This window comes from Lolium perenne, chromosome 7, assembly GCF_019359855.2.
Source record: "Lolium perenne isolate Kyuss_39 chromosome 7, Kyuss_2.0, whole genome shotgun sequence".
NCBI classification, from domain to species: domain Eukaryota; kingdom Viridiplantae; phylum Streptophyta; class Magnoliopsida; order Poales; family Poaceae; genus Lolium; species Lolium perenne.
Window position 1 is genome coordinate 117,794,942 of NC_067250.2, and position 16,287 is coordinate 117,811,228.

Below are 16,287 nucleotides of genomic sequence, written 5' to 3' on the forward strand. Positions count from 1 at the left end.
AGTGATTCCCCGGAGGGATTTTAGTTTGGGTGGAGGAGGAGGGAGATCGGAGGCTTTTGGTGTTTCTAATAATGGAGTAAGAGAGAGAGAGAGTTCAAGAACAGCTTGTAGTGTGTTGCCTACCCCTTCCAAGGTAGGAGAAGGGGTTTTTATAGTGTTCTTCGAAATCTGGTCGTTGCAACTTGCCACATCATCAATTTCCTCGAGGAACCCGGTCGACCGGATTTGGCACCGGACTGGCCGGCGTACAGGCCGGTCCGACCGGGTCTGCGACCGGGTCGGCCGGTTTCAACCGGAGCTGGGACCGGGTCTTGACCGGACGAGCTTCTGAGCTTACTGGATCATGCCCGGATGGCACAAGTGCAAACTCCGGTTGGGAGCCGGGGATGGTCGGTCTGTAACCCGGTCCAACCGGGTCCTGGACCGGATGGGCCGGTCCAAACCGGGATGGCGACCGGACGCTGACCGGGAGAACGCCCAACCTTTACTGGATTCTGCCCGGATGGCACAGGCGCTGGATCCGGTTGCCGCCAGGCCGTCCGGTGCCAGGGCCGGTCTGACCGGGTCTGGGACCGGCCAGGCACTGGGAAAACCTTGTTGATTTTTCGTCAAAGTGGGGGGTCTCCCATTGCCATCTTGTTCCATTGTTACACCATTAAACCTCTTTGGCTAATACCTGAGAATCATCTTGTAGACATGTATTAGACCAAATACACTAGCACGGTGTCATAGTTACCAAAATAATGGATAAGGGTAAAATACCGTTACAATCTCCCCCTTTTTGGTATACGATGACAAACCGAGCTAGAGTCACATAAAGATATTATGATAAGCTTTAAACCTTGATTCCATATAAGATATTGAGACGGCTCCCCCATAAGGTGTGCACTTGGAGAATTTGCGTTTGAATGCAAAGTGCAACCTTTGTGGAACATGAGAAGCTCCCCCAATATCTTTAGGAAACAAGCATGGTATGGAGATGTGCATATCAAGATACATAAGCATAACACACATAATCATCCTAACATAGAGTAGCACATATAATAGAGTTTAAGCATATAGGTACATGTCCATACACGAATTACTTAAAAATAGCAAATGGTTCTTGAAACGATAAAAGCAAGGAAGCACAAGCCATATAAGAATCAAATAAAGCAACACCCATGGCTTGTGACACCCAAAGCAACACCCCGTGAATCCTAGACTCTACTCTCTTCTCCCCCTTTGGCATCGGAACACCAAAAAGGCGAAGAAAAGAGGAGAGATGCGAGCGCACCCATCAAAAGATCTCATGCCCAACGGAGTATGAGCTCTCGCCATCATCACGCGAATCAGTACCGCCTTCTTCCTCTTCAGCATCATCATCAGTAGGAACACGAGCAGGCCTAGGAGGAGGACCGCCAAAGGTGTACAAGGAGGGGTCAAAGTTCTGGAACATCTGATCAGAGAGAAGAGGCATCTCCCAGTTAGGTGCATGTACGGGCTCCAACTCAGGACCAGGAGGAGGAACGGGGGCATTCCTAGCAGACATGAACTCATTTTGGCGCATCCTCGTCTCTTGGGTCATGGCAAGGCTTTGGTGTGCAACATCATTGGTATTTTTGCACATCTGCCATAAGCTAGAGAAGAACCGAGAGACACCATGCTGTGGGCGGCTAGAGGAGCTGGAGCTAGCATGGTCATGGCGTTCCTTGGACCGGCGCTCATAGGGCATCATCTCAGGTACATCTGGTCTGTCACCTTGGATAGGAATCCTGAAGGCTTCCATCCTAACCCTTTCACCTTGAGTATTGAGAGGTGCTGGCACAACCCTGTTGATGAGCAGCTAGACATATTGAGCATAGTTAGGTGTCATCCGTTCGCGAACGCATCGCCGCAGCTCACAGTAGAGGAAATCACACCCATCAATGAGTTTCCGGTACTCGGGATGGCAGTAGTACATCAAGTTCAGATGATAGCCACGGCATTCACTTGTATCACCGGACTTGCTGATGAGGGTCTCACGGAAGAGCTTGGCAAGTAGCAGGTAGGAGTAGTACATGCCAGAAATAGTGGGAGGTCCAGCCGTGGGATTCGACAGATAGCAAAAGGCAATGTCTCCCTTGGCGAACTTCTGCTGAGAGTATATCTTGAAACCACGAGCACGACCTCCACCAAACCCCAGGGCTTCACAGAAATCAAGATAGTTGCAAGTGTATTTCTGTTTGCCAGTCATCCAAGTCATAGTCCGAGCTGCATCATCATGGAAAAAGACTGTGCAATGAAACTGCCTCACCAAGATTGGACAGTAGCACTCATCAGTGGGCATCAGGCACATAAGCTCATACAACCCCATCCGCTTCAAGGTCTCAACCGCAAAGCGAAACGTGGTGTCTTCATGCAGTGCAAGAACATTCTTGATGGCCTTGGGCATAACAAAGGTACCAGTCTTCATGTGATCTTGGGTGTCATAGTACTCTTCCCACATCCTTTGCTGTGTATTAGTCCAGAAAACCCATCTCCCCCTGTGTAGGTGGGTTCCGCAAAGCGATAGGGGTTGGACTCTCTAAGTCTTCTCCATGCCCCAACTTGTACATCGCCAACATTATATGTTGGCAAGATCTCATCTTCTTCCTGTGCTGCATGCTTATCTCTCTTCATGTTGGGAACCGACTTGGTTCGGCCAGAGGAGGTACCATCAGTAGGCACACGACCGCTAGTACGTCGTGGTGGGTGTCCGGCATGCCTCCCTCTCTTGGCAGTGGTGTCACGGTCCTCACCGCTCCAATCTCCTGTGAATAAGCAATATAGAGCGAGGCGAGCAATGGGGTAAGTGTACATGTCATTAGTATAAGAAACATAGCATATATCCAAGTGTTTCGATGACTTTGTGCGAAGAACTGGGCGGGCCGGCGCACGACCCGGTCGGACCGGATATCAGACCGGACGAGCCGGTCGAAAATCCGGTTGACCGGGCGGCACGCCGGAACGGCCGGTTGAGAGGCCGGTCGACCGGGTCTGAGACCGGGTGCTGCTGACTTGTGATGGTTGCCCAGAAATTCGACCACAAAATCATGCAATAACTCACAAACTTGAACATAGGCTATACCAAGGGAGTGAATAATGTGCATAGGGGTGTGAGACACTCTAGATGGCATGAGGACTTACAAACCCTAACCCTAACCCTAACTTTTCTCAACTTTCCTCAACATGTGACAATGGGAGAGGGAAAGCAAGAAGGATAGGGAATGAAAGGGAGATTTACCTGAAGACATTGTCCTTTTTGCCCAAGTGAGCAAGAAGAACACGTGAAGAGGGCTTGAGGGCCAAATCCCCAAGATCTCCCAAACGAGCTTGAGAAGGACCAAATCCTTTGGTGAAGAAGCTTGAGAGATCCCGATCTACGGTTTGGTGTAGTTTGAGGAGAAACTAGTGGTGGGAAGGGCCTAGGCTGTGGTGGAGATATAGAAGGCGGCGGCCATGGAAGTTTTGGAGGTGGGGGATAATGAGGAAGAAGACCCCCCAAGGGGTATCCTCCTCCAAGACATAACAGCCGCACGACCGGTTCTTTGAGCCGATCGGGCTGAGATCGGACGTCCCGGCGCACAGGCCGGTCCGACCGGGCCAGTGACCGGTCGAAGTCAGTTTGCCCAAAATTGTATCATTTTGCCTCATTTTGCCCCTAATCTTTGTGTAAATGTGTGTGAGTGCTCATATGATGACATGTACATATAGATAGATAGATTATGATGAGATGAGCATAGACATGGGGTTGGAAACACAAAGTTCTCTAGGCATACCCATTGGAGAGAAAATCCAAACAAGATGTGAATAGCAACAATGGGCATGATTCGAAGTGTATATCAAGAATCATAAGTCATTTGGAAATGATGTTTGCAATAAGATCATTTGGCCTTATATAGTCAAATCAAGTTGTAATAAAGGCTCAATGAGGGGCGGAGGATTACTCCCCCTATGTGAAAGCGCAAATGTCATGAGACCGCGAAGAGACATGCTTGGGTCCATATAATGACATTGGGTCTATTTATGTTGCACACATAGGTATGCATCGTACCAAGACATGGTAGGATGACTATCCCCATATGTGCTATGCCTCTAAGCTAGATAGCAAGATAAATGCAAGAATATAGTGCAACAAGTTAATCAATCCAAGTTTTTAGGATCAAGAATACCAAGTTCTCCTCTCAAGTTAACAAAGCGGGCTTCATCCAAAGGCTTAGTGAAAATATCCGCCAATTGGTAGGTTGTTCCCACATGAGTGAGATCAATATCCTTATTGGCAACATGATCACGTAGGAAGTGATGGCGAATGTCAATATGTTTGGTGCGACAATGTTGAACCGGGTTGTTGGCGATCTTTATTGCACTTTCATTGTCACAAAGAAGAGGCACCGTACCAAGAGACACACCATAGTCTTTCAAGGTTTGCTTCATCCATAACAATTGAGTGCAACAAGATGCCGCGGATATGTATTCGGCTTCGGCGGTGGATAGGGCGGTGGAGTTTTGTTTCTTGGATGACCAACTCACCAATGACCGGCCAATAAATTGGCAAGCCCCGGAGGTAGACTTCCGATCAACCTTATCACCGGCCCAATCGGAATCCGAATAGCCAATGAGTTCAAAGGTTGACCCCTTTGGATACCATAGCCCGAGAGTAGGAGTGAGAACAAGGTATCTTAGAATCCGTTTGACCGCCACTAAATGGCTCTCCTTGGGAGCGGATTGAAAACGAGCACACATCCCTACACTTAGCATGATATCCGGCCTAGAGGCACAAAGGTAGAGCAAGGATCCTATCATGGAGCGGTATACCTTTATGTCCACATCCTACTCACCGTCACATGAACCAAGTTGCCCCTTGACGGGCATGGGTGTCTTCATTGGACTTGCATTGGTCATGTTGAATTTCTTGAGCATGTCCCTCACATACTTTTCTTGAGAGATGAAGGTGCCTTTTGAAAGTTGCCTCACTTGGAAGCCTAGAAAGAACTTCAACTCTCCCATCATGGACATCTCAAATTTCCTAGTCATCAATAGCTCAAAAGCTTTGTTATGATTGGGGTTAGTTCCACCAAAGATAATATCATCAACATATATTTGACATATAAAGAGGCCACCCCCTTTAACCCGCTTGGTGAAAAGGGTGGAAACGACCGTACCCATGCAAAACCCATCATGTAGTAAGAAATCCCTAAGGAACTCATACCAAGCACGTGGAGCTTGCTTGAGACCGTAGAGTGCCTTATGGAGTAAATACACGTGGTTGGGTCGACATGGGTCTTCGAAACCCGGGGGTTGAGCCACATATGCGGTTTCTTTTAGGGGACCATTCAAAAATGCACTTTTCACATCCATTTGATATAATTTGAAATTGTGGAAAGATGCAAATGCAAGCAAAAGACGAATAGCTTAAAGACGGGCTACCGGCGCAAAGGTATCCTCAAAATCCATACCTTCTATTTGGGCAAACCCTTGCGCCACTAACCTTGCTTTGTTTCGTATGACAATGCCATTCTCATCTTGCTTGTTCTTGAATACCCATTTGGTCCCAATGACATTGATGCGATGATCCTTGGGTCCCTCAACTAGAGACCATACTTCATTACGAGTGAAACACTCCAATTCTTCTTGCATGGCAATTACCCAATCCGGATCGACCAAGGCTTCATGTACCTTAAGTGGTTCAAAACTAGACACAAAAGCATGATGTTGACAATAAGTGATAAGTAATGCATGGTGTCTACGAGTTACCACTCCTCTTGAGATGCTACCAAGGACTTGATCCATTTTCATGTCACTTGCCCTTGTAGCGGCCTTGATCTTCCGAACGGTCCCTTCATGATCAATGAATTCATCTCTTGCTAGTACTTGATCATGAGGAACCACTTGAGCTTGATCATGAGTTGAGGATGTTTCTTGATCATCATCATGGTCTTGCTCCGTGGAATGAGGATCTTCTTCTTGTTCTTCGGATTGTGACTCATCTTGAGTAGAGGATGGTTCTTGAGTTGCACTTGATGGTTCGACGTGAGTTGAGCTAGGCTCCACTTGTGGCGTGCTTGAAACATCTACTACATCATCTTGATCATCATTATGAACCTCCATGGGCCGGATGTGTCCAATGCCCATATGCTTGATGGCACTATATGGATCATCATCATTACCTGCAACACATGGAACAACTTGCTCCACTTGGGAGCCATTATCCTCCAAGAACACCACGTCACAAGATACTTCAATAGTCCCGGTGGACCGGTTGTAGTATCTATAGGCGTGAGAGTTCTCCGCATATCCAACAAATATACCCTCTATGGTTCTAGTTTCAAATTTACCGAGCTTTCCTTTGTTGTTTTTAACAAGACATTTGCATCCAAAAACACGAATGTACATGACGTTAGGCTTGTTACCGGTAAGGAGCTCGTATGGGGTTTTGTTGTGGAGGGGACGGAGGAAGAGCCGGTTGGAGTAGTGGACGGCCGTAGAGATGGCTTCTCCCCAAAAGTTGTGGGGTGAGTTGAATTCACTCAACATGGTTCTTGCCATCTCAATGATAGTCCGGTTCTTCCTTTCAACAACACCGTTTTGTTGAGGGGTGTATGGCGCCGAAAACTCATGCTTGATGCCCTCATCATCAACAAACTCTTGCATAGTGTAGTTCTTGAACTCGGTGCCATTGTCGGTCCTAATTGCCTTGATCTTGGATTCATACGTACGTTGAGCTTTCTTGGCGAAGGTGATGAACTCTCTATGGGTCTCATCCTTAGACTTAAGGAGAAAGACCCACGAGTATCTTGAGTAATCATCAACAATGACAAGTCCATACTTGCTCCCACCAAGAGTATCATAATGTGATGGCCCAAAGAGATCCAAATGAAGGAGCTCCAAAGGCCTAGATGTGGTAACAATACTCTTGATGGGATGCTTCTTCTTGAGTTGCTTTCCGGCTACACATGCACTACAAACACGATCTTTCTCAAAAGAAATGCCGGTTAGTCCCACAATATGCTCACCCTTTAGGAGTTGTTTAAGATTCCTCATGTTAACATGACCAAGGCGGCGATTGTTGGGGGGATAACCCCCGGTATGCCAAAGGCATGCCAAACCGGATGGTTTGAGCCATCAAGATACCGGTTTAATGTTCTTGCCGGAAGCCTAGTAGGAATCCGGGAGAGCAAGGCTAAGCCGGTATCCCCAAAGGGGTATGCCGGAACCCGGTATAAAAGATACCGGAAAGGAGAGCCTGTCGGCAGGACTGGTCAAAGATTCTCTTCAGAGCAAGAAGACAAGGATGAGCTAAGCAAAGTAACTTTATTCAGAGCCCTGGCGCCAAAGAGAGAGGTGATGGAGAAAGAAGCCGAAAGACGTCCGCTTCTATGATAAAAGAAGGCCCCGGTGTCATCTATGATTAAAGTAGCTTTGTACAGTAGCCTGGTAAAGTAGCTTTGTACAGTAACTCTGTAAAGTAGTTTGTCCAGTCAAAGATGCCATTAGGGTTTCTTGCAGTGTAAGCCACCCTCTCCCCTATATAAGGAGAGGGGGCAGCCCTTCTTCACGGGCAAGTATGTACGCGCGTATGTAGGAAGGCAGAGCCTGTAACTTGTGTGAATCTATGAACATGGTGATCTAGAGGGAGTTCTTCCTTGTGCCTTTCTTCTTCAACCTCTGGCCTTGGCCAAGTTCTTGAGGAAACCATCCGGAATCTCTTCCCACCTGATCGCAAACCCTCCCCCGAATCCTCTTGCGTCCATTCGGCCCCAATCTAAGCCATCCTATGGCATCTGCTCGTTCACCACGATGACAGTTGGCGCCCACCGTGGGGCATGAAGTGGCGCTTGATGGAGTTCACATTCGGGCGGGCGTCCTCGAGATCTCCGGCGAGCGTACGGTGTCCGCGTTGGTGCAGCGCATCTACGCCATGGACTTCATCAACGACAACGCGGGCTGCTTCGCCAACGGCGGCATCTTCCCCAAGAACGGCCGCATCATCGAGTTCGGCAGCCACCGCGTCTACTTCGGCACCGTCCCCGTGCGCCGGCGCCTCTCGCCAGTCTTGGTGGCACCGGACCCGCCAAGATGGCTTTATCTTGGGCCGCGCCGCCGGTGTGGCGTCGAGGTAATGATGACCGGTGTGGCTGGTGCAGGAAAGGAGGTTGCGGCTGAAGGTGCCGGTCGCGCGGTTTCGACCCGTGCGGCTAAGCCACCGCTGGAGCGTGGCGCAGGCGCAGCGGGAGCATCATCCGCGCCACCGGAGACACCGCTCCAGGCAGCGATGAACGTCCTCGCCACCCCCATCGCGCGAGAACATCGACCGGCGCGGCTCAGGCGGAGCTGGAGGCGCAGCGCCAGAAGATGCTGGAGAGCGGCAAGGACATCGTCAGGGCGCAGCGCGAGCTGAACCTAACCGTACGTGAGTACAACGCTGCCCATGGCTTTGCTTCTGTTAGCGCGCATGCTGCTAGGATGCCGGAAAACCGGCTAAAAGCTCGCAACCTAGATCAAGATTTGCGCAAAGAGATTCTTACCGGCAAGAGTGCCTGCGCATCCGTTAGCATCGTGGAAAAGCCTAAGTATAGCAGCCGGACAAAACTATAAAAGGCTGCTAAAGGCTGTCCAGAGAGCCGTGCGAGTCGCTTTCCGGAGAGGCTTTGGTAAAGCAGCAAGAGCGTGTCAGAGAGCTGCTGGAAACCATAGAGCAGCAAAATGCTGAGCAGCTGGCTAAGCTGAACAAGGCAGCGGCCTCAAAATCCGCGCGTTCGACAAAGAATGCCGGTACCACGTCCCATGGGCAGGCATCGTCCCCCCATCCGGATAGAAGGAGAGAAAAAGAGGTGAATGCGCAGCAGATGACTGTGTACGATCCAGTTCTTGCCGGAAAGCAACAAGCCGGGCAACATGATGCCGGAAGAAAAAGCCAAGGGGCAGAGCGAGGCTACGCCAGAGGCTATGCCGGAAACAATCATGCCGGAAGATATGAGACCGGGCAAAACTATCGAGCTGCAAGGGCAGCGTACGACGAGGAGGAAATGGATCCCCCTAGGTACCGGCAGGCAAGGGCCGCGGTGCCGGAATGTTACGATGAAGCCGATTCCACCAGACCGGCAGCATACCGGAACCCATTGGGAGAACGCCTGGGAGAGAGATACTTACCGGAACGGGATGCGAGGCACCGTCTGGATAGAGTGTACTTGTCAGAAATGATCGAGGAGGAAGGTCCTCCAGGTCCAAAGTGCTTTGGCCCAAGGATCATGAAAGAAAAACCACCAGTTCGCAACTTTATGTTGCCCCGTGACACAAAAACATATGATGGCACCACAAAGCCGGAAGATTGGCTCGCGGATTACGTGACCGCGGTATACGTTGCAGGCGGTGGAGGAACCGTAGCAGGAGGAGGAAACCGGCGTTGGGTCGTGAGGATCATACCATCGTTTTTGGTTGGACCGGCAAGAATCTGGCTAAACAACTTGCCGGCAGGAAGCATAAATGGCTGGCTGGATTTTGAGGAGGCCTTTGTGAGCAATTTCAGCAGCACCTATCAGAGGCCAAACAGGCCGCAGCAACTTGCTCTGTGTGTGCAGCGTCCGAACGAAACAGACCGGGATTATCTGGCCCGGTGGAACACTACGAGGAACTCCTGTGAAGGGGTAATCGAGGCACAAGCCATTGCTTGGTTTAGCAGTGGATGCAGGAGAGGTTCACCGTTGTGGCAAAAGTTGCAGCGCAACATGCCGACAACGTTGGCAGAGATGATACGTGTGGCGGATAGCTATGCGTTGGGAGACCCAACGCAGCCGGCAGTGCAACCGGAGCCGGAACAGCTGCGCCACGAACAACACCGGGACAACCGGAATAACAAAAGAAGGGAAGATTTTCCGGATCGAAGGTACGGTCCGCAGCAAGTTGCTGCTGTGCAGGAAAACTCTGAGGCCAGCGGCAGCCAGAGGCAAAAAACCGGATCGCAGCCATGGGCAGGTCCTAAGAAACAATGGGTGGAAAAGAAACCCTGGGTCCAGAAAAGAAAGCGGCAAGAACCCGCAAAATACACCATGGAAGCTGCCATGGATCAACCTTGCCGGTGGCACACGCCGAATCCGGCACACCGTCAAACCATCGACGAAGGATTGTACCTGGACCAAGTACTTGATGCAAAAGGAACAGTGAAAGATGCGCGGCCACCACAAGACATGCCGCAGCAGCAGCAACAGCCTACCGCCACCACCACCACTTACCGGGGCAAACGCCTTACCGGTACAGCCAAACCGGCAGCAGTACCAGCAAGTTAACCGGGTGGAGCAAAATGATAACCAGCCACCTCCACCGGCACCTTTAGGCCGGAATGTTTACGAAGATCCGCATCTGTGCTGTGTTGTCTTTGTCACTGAGCCAACAGACAGGCAAAGTGTGCACCGCCGCTCCATGGAGGTCAATGCTGTGATGCCGGCAGTTCCCAAGTACATGATGTGGTCCAATCAGGAAATTACCTGGTCATCTAAGGATCACCCTAAGATCATGCCGAATCCGGGTGGATATGCTCTTGTTGTGGACCCAATCATGAAAGGGCCGCAAACTCGAGTGAAGTTCAGCAAGGTGCTGATAGACAATGGCAGTAGCATCAACATCATGTACAAGCACACCATGCATACGCTGGGCATAACGAGAAAACATGCTTGACCAACGCGCACAACGTTCCACGGGATTGTTCCTGGCTTGTCCTGTGCCCCGATAGGAAAAGTTCGGGTGGACGTGGCATTTGGAGGACGTGACAATTGCCGGGTGGAAAATCTGGAGTTTGAGGTGGTGGATCTAGACAGCCCCTACCATGCATTGCTGGGGAGACCGGCATTGGCAGCCTTCATGGCCACAACTCATACGGCTTACCTCAAGATGAAGATGCCGGCACCTCGTGGACCACTGACTGTGGTGGGAAACTATAAGATCTCACTGGAAACTGCATCTGCCGGATCGAACCTAGCGGAATCGCTGGTGATCGCGGAGGAAAAGAAAAGAATGCAAACAGCTGTTGCGCTGGCTCAATCCTCACAAATGAGCTTAGCGGCAATGAGTGAAAACATGGGCACACCGGCATTCAAGCCGACAAATGAAACAAAGGACATCGTGCTGGATCCGGCTTACCCAGAGCGCACCGTTCGTATCGGTGCCGGTCTCGACCAAGCATAGGAAAGCGCGCTCGTCAGCTTCCTCCGTGAGAATCGGAATATCTTTGCCTGGTCAACTGATGATTTGGTAGGTGTTCCGAGGGAGCTGGCTGAGCACTCTCTAAACGTCCGGAAAGATGCCAAGCCGGTGCGGCAACCACTGCGCCGGTTCGCTGAAGACAGAAGAAAGATCATAGGAGAAGAGGTAACCAAGCTGCTTGTTGCCGGGTTCATTGTGGAGGTCACGCACACAGAGTGGCTGGCCAATCCGGTAATGGTTGAAAAGAAGAAAGATGAGAACCTGGAGGCAAAAGCTCCGAAGGTGTGGCGCATGTGCATCGACTACACCAACCTGAACAAGGCTTGCCCAAGAGATCCTTTTCCTTTGCCACGAATCGATCAAGTGATTGATTCAACTGCTGGGTGTGAGTTGTTGTCCTTCCTGGATGCCTATTCCGGTTTCCACCAAATTCCCTTGAAAAAGGAAGATCAAATAAAAACTGCGTTCATTACCCCGCACGGGGCTTATTGCTATGTCACTATGCCTTTTGGTTTGCGCAACGCTGGTGCAACGTACCAGCGCTGTATGCAAAAATGCTTATTTGATCAAATCGGAAAAAACGTGCAAGTCTATGTGGATGACATCGTGATAAAAACTAAGGTAAAGAACACCTTAATCGATGACATCCGGCAAACATTCGATAACCTAAGACGGTTCCGGATGAAACTCAATCCGGCAAAATGCACCTTTGGTGTCCCTGCCGGCAAGCTGCTCGGTTTCCTGGTATCAAGCCGGGGCATAGAGGTTAATCCGGTAAAGATCCGAGCAATAGAAAGAATGACTATTCCTCGAGAGTTAAAAGATGTGCAGAAGTTTACCGGAAGCTTGGCATCGCTGAGCCGGTTTGTAAGCAGATTGGGAGAAAAAGCTCTGCCACTCTATGCTCTCATGAAAAAATCCGACACGTTCGTCTGGACCCCTCAGTGTGCGCAGGCGTTTAAAGAGCTAAAAACAATGCTAGCCACGACACCTATACCGGCTTCACCTCTAGAAAGAGAGCCTATGCTGTTATACATAGCAGCAACAAACCGGGTTGTGAGTGTAGTGGTTGTGGTTGAAAGAGAAGAGGAAGAAAAAACCGTCCAGAGGCCGGTATACTACCTGAGCGAGGTGCTCTCCCTCTCAAAACAAAACTACCCTCACTTCCAAAAAATGACTTATGGCGTGTACATGGCCGCCACAAAACTCAAGCACTACTTTGAGGAGCACCCCATGAAGGTGGTAAGTGAAGCACCAATTTCCGACATCATGTGCAACAAAGACGCCAGCGGCCGGATTGCGAAATGGGCAATCCAGATATCACCATACGTGCCGGTGTATGAAAGAAGAGATGCCATAAAATCACAGGCTTTGGCTGATTTCCTTGTTGATTGGGCGGAGATGCAGTACAAACCGCCAGATCAGAGGATAGAATCTTTGGAAGATGCACTTTGATGGATCCAAGCTCAAGGAAGGTCTAGGTGCCGGTGTGGTGCTCACTTCCCCAAAAGGAGATCACCTCCGGTATGTTTTGCAAGTGCATTTCAGGGCATCAAACAATGTCGCTGAATATGAAGCTTTGATCCATGGGCTTAAGGTCGCAAAAGAAATCGGTGCACACCGGATCATTTGCTATGGCGATTCAGATCTTGTGGTACAGCAGTGTTCAGGAGATTGGGATGCAAAAGATGCCAACATGGCCTCGTACCGGTTTCACGTGCAAAAGATTGCCGGATTCTTCGAAGGGTGTGAGTTTCACCATGTGCCGCGAGCAGAAAATGAGGCCGCGGATGCTTTGTCCAAGCTGGGCTCATCTAGGCAAGAAATTCCTCCCGGAATAGCTTTGGCTCACTTAAGAGTGCCATCGATCAAACCAAGCCCGGAATCAGAATCAATTTTTGTACCAGAGTCACACGTAGTACCCATGGATATTGATGAAGGGAACCCGGGGACTGCTCCGGCAAGCTCGGGGACTGCTCCGGTAAGCTCGGGGACTCTTTGTACCCATACCGGAAGAAATGATGCTGGTGGATAGCATGGAAATAGATGCACCGGTGTTTTTGGTTCGAGAGATACCGTCATGGGTTAAACCTATTAAGGAATTCCTGATCAACGGCACCTTGCCGGCTGACGAAAATGAATCAAGGAGGATACAGAGAAGGTCCAAAGCTTACACGTTCATCAATGGTGAGGTGTACAAGAGAAGCGTTACCGGTGTCCTTCAAAGATGTGTGGAACCGGAGGAAGGAAAAGAAATGCTCGAGGAAATTCACCAAGGAGAATGTGGGCATCATGCTTCGTCAAGGGCACTAGTAGCAAAAGTTTTCCGGCATGGGTTCTATTGGCCTTGCTTTGGAGAGAACGCGAGGATTTGGTAAGAAAATGCAACGGCTGCAGAGGTACGCCAAGCAAAACCATACCCCACATCCGGTTTAAAGACAATACCGCTAACATGGCCATTTGCTGTTTGGTGCCTTGACATGGTTGGCCCATTCAAAGCGCAAGAAGCGACATGACTCACATCTTGGTCATGGTGGATAAGTTCACCAAATGGCTAGAAGTAAAACCTATCGCAAAGTGTGATGGGCATACAACGGTGAAATTCCTAAAAGATGTCATTTTGCGGTATGGATACCCGCATGACATCATCAACGATAATGGAACCAACTTTGCTCAAGGTGAGTTCAAAAGGTTCTGTGAAGACAACAACATCCGGTTGGATTTGTGCTCAGTGGCACACCCACAAGGCAATGGCCAAGTGGAAAGAATGAATGCTTTGGTGCTTTCCGGTATCAAGCCTAGACTCATTGATGCGGTGGAAAAGTCACCGGGATGTTGGCTCGATGAGCTACCATCAGTACTGTGGAGTATAAGAACAACCCCAAACCGGTCTACCGGATACACTCCTTTCTTCATGGTTTATGGAGCAGAAGCGGTGATACCAACCGATATCATTCATGATTCACCAAGGGTACAGCTCTATACTGAGCAAGAGGTCAAAGAGGCCAGAGAAAACGATGTGGACTTGCTAGAAGAAGCAAGAGAGCTGGCTTTGGCAAGAACAGCCATTTACCAGCAAAACCTAAGACGCTATCATAACCGGAAGGTTAACCCGAGAGTTTTCCGGGAAGGAGATCTTGTACTTCGCCTGGTGCAGCGCACTGAAGGCCGGCATAAGCTCTTGCCACCATGGGAAGGTCCCTTCATTGTAAGCAAGGTGCTTCACAATGATGCATACTACTTGATCGATGCACAGGAGTGGAAGAAAGGAAAGGCGGACAGGTCCGGAGAGGAGAGCAAACGTCCATGGAACGTAGCTCTGTTGCGTCCCTTCTACTCTTGAGTGATGGTGTAAGAAGTTCCTTTTTGTACCTTATATGCTATGAATAAAAGATGCCGGAACCTTGAATGAATCTCGGGGACTACCCCAACTTAAGTTGCATGTAACTTGTCTATTTTTTTCAGTTTACCGGTTGCTTATTGAATGTTTTTTCTTTCCGGTTTAGTAGTGTGCTAAATCCTACCGGAGTCTTCGACTCTGCTGCTGTCCGCAAATCGGCTTCATGGCAAGCAAGATAAACCGGTAGGGGATAAGCACATGAACTGCGAGAAGGGAGAGCAGGAAAGAACAATCTGGAAAGTTTAACTAACCCCGGTTAAACCGGTTTTTTGCAAAATTTCAAAGTTATTTCTAAGTTCAAGAAGATGCTTGTTTGGTGAAAGAACCTTGTGCTCATACGCCAAAGAACGCCCAGAGAAGGCAGGCAGAGCCAAGGCAAAAGAACCAAGTATGCATCAAATTGGATGCGGAAGCAATTGAGAAATCTTTGCAGTACAGGATAAAGTTAAAACCAAAAGCAAATGTGCTAAAGCAAACTTAGAAATACTTAGCTACCGGTATAACTTACCGGCAGGAAATGTTGTAGCACAACCACAGGCAAACTTAAAGTCTTACACCATAGACCCCGGCATTCCGGGGCAGAATTTAACGAACATTGTTTCAGAGATAAGCAGGACCAACAAACAGATAGCAGGCAAACACTTCAAAGAGAGTAATCACGCAGCAGGGGCTTCCGGAGGAGCAGCACCGGCATCAGCGTCGTCCAGGAGCTCTTCTTTGGCTTCATCCTCCTCCTCGTCGAGATAGTCCGTGACGCCAGGAGGGGGAGGGATGAAGGTGCGCATGTCGGCATACTCCGCGATCCGGTACGCGCGATCCTGCCGCTTAGCGGTAAGGATCGGGTCCAGATCCGTTTCTGCGCCTTCGCGCACGCCGGTAAGCGCATCCAGGTTGAGCTCCGGGTACCAGGAGCAGGCGACGCGGAGGGCGGAGTCCGCTCCAGCGCGGGCAGCAGAGCACTGCCACTCGCGGATCCTCTTGCCGGCACACTTGAGGCGATCGCTGATGAGGGAGAAGGTGTCCGGCACCTCCTCGCCAGGCCATAAAGTCCTGTATAGCTGGGTAGCTACATCAGGGATGTCCAAAAGATTGCGGTCTATGCAGCGCATATGGGACACCCGCGCGTTAAGCGCGACCAGATGGTCCTTGGGCGTCCATGGCACGGTAAGATCCGCTTGGCCTTTGTCCTTGCGTTGCGCGTCGACCTTCTTGACGGCGTACCTCTGCGAGTCCGGAAAGAGGCCTATGCAAAGAAAGAAAAAGTTTAAGGAAAAAAGTCCGGAAGAAAAAGAGACCGGAAGGAAAAGAGTCCGGAAGAAAAAGAGACCGGAGAGAAAAGAATCCGGAAGAAGAGAGACCGGACGGAAAGATAGCGGAAAGAAAATGGGGTCGAAGGAAGAAAGGCTCGTATGCAGTAGTCAAAGTGTAAAAGAAAAGAACTTACGGAGGGCGAGTGTGTCGGTCTGCAGGATCAGCTGATCGCACTCCTTATGCTCCTCCTCCAGCCGCGCGGCCTTCTCCTCGGCACCCTTCCGGGCCTTGGCCATCTCCTCCAGCTCTGCCCGCAACACCACAGTGGCATTGCAGGCATCCTCCAGAGCCTCGTCCAACTTGGCCGCTGCGGTCACTTCAGCGGCCTTGAGGGCCTTGGCGTGGTCAAGCCCCAGCTGAATCACCGAGACTTGAGCTCT